The sequence below is a fragment of the Ovis canadensis genome, chromosome 2 (assembly GCF_042477335.2).
Source record: "Ovis canadensis isolate MfBH-ARS-UI-01 breed Bighorn chromosome 2, ARS-UI_OviCan_v2, whole genome shotgun sequence".
Classification (NCBI taxonomy): domain Eukaryota; kingdom Metazoa; phylum Chordata; class Mammalia; order Artiodactyla; family Bovidae; genus Ovis; species Ovis canadensis.
The window spans coordinates 34359157-34363218 of NC_091246.1; the positions used below are offsets into that span (position 1 = coordinate 34359157).

The following is a 4062-nucleotide window of genomic DNA, read 5'->3' on the forward strand; positions in this document are numbered from 1 at the left end:
TGCAGTCACCATCTGCAGTGATTTTGAAGCCCCAAAAAATAAAGTCTGCCACTGTTTCTACTGTTTCCCAATCTATTTCCCACGAAGTGATGGGACCGGATGCCATGATCTTCGTTTTCTGAATGTTGAGCTTTAAGCCAACTTTTTCACTTTCCACTTTCACTTTCATCAAGAGGCTTTTTAGTCCCTTTTCACTTTCTGCCATAAGGGTGGTGTCACCTGCATATCTGAGTTTATTGATATTTCTCCCTGCAATCTTGATTCCAGCTTGTGTTTCTTCCAGTCCAGCGTTTCTCATGATGTACTCTGCATAGAAGTTAAATAAGCAGGGTGACAATATATAGCCTTGATGTACTCCTTTTCCTATTTGGAACCAGTCTGTTGTTCCATGTCCAGTTCTAACTGCTGCTTCCTGACCTGCATACAGATTTCTCAAGAGGCAGGTCAGGTGTTCTGGTATTCCCATCTCTTTCAGAATTTTCCACAGTTTATTGTGATCCACACAGTCAAAGGCTTTGGTTAGTCAATAAAGCAGAAATAGATGTTTTTCTGGAACTCTCTTGCTTAATAAAGGTTTTTATTTTTTAGGAACTTATCAAAATTTAATAGTGGTAAATGCCTTTCTGATATAATTTTAAATCACTGCCTCATATTCTATTGTATGAGTGTATTTATACAATACACTTATATTGTATAAATATAATACAATATATTGTATTGATATTCCCAATATTATTTCCCTCTTGTAAACAACATGGTCATGGGTGTTATAGCTTCATTTTTTGCAATTATCCACTGTTGTTTCCTTAGGTTGAGTTTGGAATTCCAGTGTCAAACAAAATGTAAATTTTGGGACTTCTGATTCTTACTGCAAAGTTATAAACTTGGAAATAAACTGATAAGTTGTCATTCCCAGCCCCAGTTTATAAGTTTCCCCACATTCTTTTCCAAAATTGCTTCCATTATTTCTTTTTAAATTGTCAACTTAGTAAATGAAAAAATATATGTATATTTACACTTTTCATTTCTTTGATTACTAAGGACATTATACTTAAAAAACCCAAATATTTGGGTTCTGTGTTTGTAAATTATCTGAGTGTGTCCTTTGACTATAATTTTCTCCCATTGGGGGACTCATCTTTTTCTCATCAATTATTTTAAACTTTAAATTAAATTGAAACTTCAATTAGAAAATAAAATAAAACAAACCAATCCCTTCCTGTAACAGATTAGTACAAATAAAGATGCCACTATCCCAACTGAAAAAAAAAAAAAGACAGTCAGATTATAAACTGTTACAAAAATAAGATGGAAAATTTTAACAAACTGTTTAAGCTATCCTCTTAAAAGACATTTCTCTTACTGCCAGAGATCTTGAACATACTTCTGGTCAGTCATCTAGATGCAGTTTTTCATATAATTAATGAACTTGGGTTCTACTTTGGGAAAAGAAACAGCTCTTTCTATGCTTGCTTGCATTCTACTTAATGTGTTCTATAGAATCAGCTCCTTTTGGTGTTTTAGGAGTTTCCCTATGTTTTTGAGATTCTTGACCTTTTCATCTTGGTGTCGATAGTTTTGAGTCTTGTCATTCTGGTTTGATTCTTATGCATTTTAGATGTGGGTTTAATCCCTGGGTCAGGAAGATCACCTAGAGGAGAGAATGGCAACCCCCTCCAGTATTCTTGCCTGGAGAATCCCATGGGCAGAGGAGCCTTGCAGACTGCAGTCCATAGGGTTGCACAGAGTGGGACACAACTGAAGTGACTATCAATAAAGAACAGAAATGGTATGGACCTAACAGAAGCAGAGGATATTAAGAAGAGGTGGCAAGAATACAGAAGAACTGTGCAAAAAAGATCTTTATGACTCAGATAATCACTATGGTGTGATCAGTTACTTAGAGCCAGACATCCTGGAATGTGAAGTCATGTGGGCCTTAGGAAGCATCACTACGAGCAAAGCTAGCGGAGGTGATGGGATTCTAGCTGAGCTATTTCAAATCCTAAAAGATGATGCTGTGAAAGTGCTGCACTCAATATGCCAGTAAATTTGGAAAACTCAGCAGTGGCCACAGGACTGGAAAAGGTAAGTTTTCATTCCAATCCCAAAGAAAGGCAATGCCAAAGAATGCTCAAACTACCACACAATTGCACTCATCTCATGCACTAGTAAAGTAACCCTCAAAATTCTCCAAGCCAGGCTTCAGCAATACGTGAACCATGAACCTCCAGATATTCAAACTGGATTTAGAAAAGGCAGAGGAACCAGAGATCAAATTGCCAACATCCACTGGATGATGGAAAAGGAAGGGAGTTCCAGAAAAACATCTATTTCTGCTTTATTGACAATGCCAACTTTTGACTGTGTGGATCACAATAAACTGTAGAAGATTCTGAAAGAGATGGGAAAACCAGACCACCTGACCTGCCTCTTGAGAAACCTATATGCAGGTCAGGAAGCAACAGTTAGAACTGGACATGGAAAAACAGACTGGTTCCAAATCGGGAAAGGAGTATGTCAAGGCTGTATATTGTCACTCTGCTTATTTAACTTATATGCACAGTACATCATGAGAAACGCTGGGCTGGATGAAGCACAAGCTAGAATCAAGATTTCTGGGAGATATATCAATAACCTCAGATATGCAAATAACACCACCCTTATGGCAGAAAGTGAAGAACTAAAGAACCTCTTGATGAAAGTGAAAGAGGAGAGTGAAAAAGTTGGCTTAAAGCTCAACATTCAGAAAATGAAGATCATGGCATCTGGTCCCATCACTTCTTGGGAAATAGATGGGGAAACGAAACAGTGGCTGACTTTATTTTTTGGGGGGTCCAAAATCACTGCAGATGGTGACTGCAGCCATGAAGTTAAAAGACATATACTCTTTGGAAGGAAAGTTATGACCAACCTAGACAGCATATTAAAAAGCAGAGAGATTACTTTGTTAACAAAGGTCCGTCTAGTCAAGGCTATGGTTTTTCCAGTAGTCATGTATGGATGTGAGAGTTGGACTATAAAGAAAGCCGAGCACCGAAAAATTGATGCTTTTGAACTGTGGTCTTGGAGAAGACTCTTGAAAGTCCCTTGGACTGCAAGGAGATCCAACCAGTCCATCCTAAAGGAGATCGGTCCTGGGTGTTCATTAGAAGGACTGATGTTGAAGCTGAAACTCCAATACTTTGGCCACTTGATGCAAAGAGCTGGCTCATTTGAAAAGATCCTGATGCTGGGAAAGATTGAGGGCAGGAGGAGAAGGGGACAACAGAGGATGAGATGGCTGGATGGCATCACTGACTCGATGGACATGAGTTTGGGTAAACTCTGGGAGTTGGTGATAGACAGGGAGGCCTGGCATGCTATGGTCCATGGGGTCGTAAAGAGTGGGACACGACTGAGTGACTGAACTGAACTGAACTGAAGTGAGTTAGCACACACACACATCTCATATGGATTCCTTTACTGGAACTTTTTCTTCAGCTTCCTCATTATCTTCATCATCATCACCTTCACAGCAAGTTTGACTTTTTCTTTGGTGGAAGTTTGCCGCCACTTTCAGGAGCAGATCTCTTTCCAGACATACTTAGAGATGTATCTTCTCCTCTTCATCTTCTGATTCTTCATCTTCCTTCACACCAACCAAGTACTGTCCACTAATATGCATGGGCCCTGAACCATCCCTTAACTCTAAGCCACAAGTGGTGCTATTTCAAAGCTTCCAAGGGAAACTGTTGGCTATATAGATATTTTTAAAGTTGCCAAATTTCACTGCTTGCAGAATTCATTGCCACTGTTTTAATAATGTGCAATTTATCTTTTGTATCGGTTATTCTTCAAGATAACTGTAGGTCATCTTCCATTATTGTTGTTGAGTTGCTCAGTCATGTCCAACTCTTTGCGACCCCATAGACTGCAGCATGCCAGGCTTCCCTGTCTTTCACCATCTCCTGTAATTTGCACAAACTGATGTCCATTGAGTCGGTGAAGCCATCCAACCATCTGATCTTCTGTCGAACCCTTCACCTCCTGCCCTCAATCTTTCCCAGCATTAGAGTCTTT

The 4062-nt window shown here is 39.3% G+C and overlaps 1 pseudogene; it reads right to left on the reverse strand.

Annotated features, from left to right (window-relative positions):
• Positions 1-1359: 1359 nt before the first annotated feature.
• Positions 1360-3759, reverse strand: LOC138434528 (nucleophosmin pseudogene; annotated as a pseudogene).
• Between the last annotated feature and the right edge of the window lie 303 nt (positions 3760-4062).